We start from the raw sequence: 1,369 nt of genomic DNA on the forward strand, positions 1-1,369 counted from the left end.
AATAAAGGCATCATTTCAAGGTGAAATCTGTCTTGAGCTCGGTCTTATCCGTTGATTTCATTAAGACGCTCCATCTCTTTGCACTTCCTGTGCAAACATGAACTTCTAGGAATAGTTCAGGCTTCTTAAAGAACATTTAAAGCTGCTGGCTGGATGTTGGCTGCCTTTTGGTTTGAGGATCCTACACTGCTTCAGTAAAGTTGGTATCTGGACTCTGGGGAGGCCAATGGTAGGTTTGCTTTCACATCGTTGGCTGCGTGTTTGGGAGCATGGTCATGCATGTCAACGTGCATAAGCCCGAAGATTTCCAGCACCACTGGCTGAAATGCAACCCCAAACCTTGACAGTCTCCCCCCCTAAAATTGAAATTTTAGATTTATTACTCCACAAAATCCTGCTGCCACTAATTTTCACACCAGTTCTTGAGTAATTTGGCTTCCCTCAGCCTTTTCTCTCTGCTTATCCTCTACTTCTTCAGTCTTTAAGTACACAATACACACCGTGCTGAGATACGCCAAGTTTTCAGCTAATTGCTCTTGGGGAATCACAATGTTGGTGTAGAAATACTATTTTTATGGCTGTCAAACTGTGTTATCTTTGACATTTTTCATAAATAAGACAATTATGTTTTTGTGACGTGCTGCTAGTGACAAAAGTGCGTATATCAGGGATGTCAAACTCATTTTACACTGATGGCCACTGTGACCTCACATAGACTGGACCAATGAAACTTCACTTTCTGTCAGCGTGGAGAAGTTTAACCACACATTTAATCCCTGAGATATTGTAATATAAGAAAGTCCAGTTTCAACAGTATGACAGTACAACGGTACACAAATGCTGCTTTAGTAAATGAAAGAAATCTCTCAGCACGACTCTTTGGACTTAAATAGTAAGAAAAAAAAATGTGTAAAAATAATAGAAAAAATTCTGGCAGCCCATTGACCGAACTGTCCTGTAAATATATTTAAAAAAAAAACAAAACATTTAATTCACAGAAAACCTTTAATAAAAAGAGTAAGACTGAAACTCTGGACCTGTGAGCCAAGACATAACCTCCCAACCGCCACGCAACCGGGCTGCCTTATTTGTATTGTTTATATTCTAAGTGGGTGAAAAAAGATGCAATAATAAATAAATAAACAAGCTTTTGTTTTTATTTTATTTTGAAGAGACTCAAATCCCCCTCAATTCTCAATCGTACTGCGCAGTCGCGTGAGTGTGACGACATCGCGAACTAATTTTCGGTAGCTCTTCGCACTTTCGCCAAAAATGAAATGAAATTTCAGATTACGAAATTTCAGATAACATTGTTTTGTTTAAATGCAGTTCATTTGAAGTTACAAAAACAAAGAGTGTGTCGTTTTTA

The sequence above is a fragment of the Oreochromis niloticus genome, linkage group LG14 (genome assembly GCF_001858045.2).
Source record: "Oreochromis niloticus isolate F11D_XX linkage group LG14, O_niloticus_UMD_NMBU, whole genome shotgun sequence".
In the NCBI taxonomy this organism is placed as follows: domain Eukaryota; kingdom Metazoa; phylum Chordata; class Actinopteri; order Cichliformes; family Cichlidae; genus Oreochromis; species Oreochromis niloticus.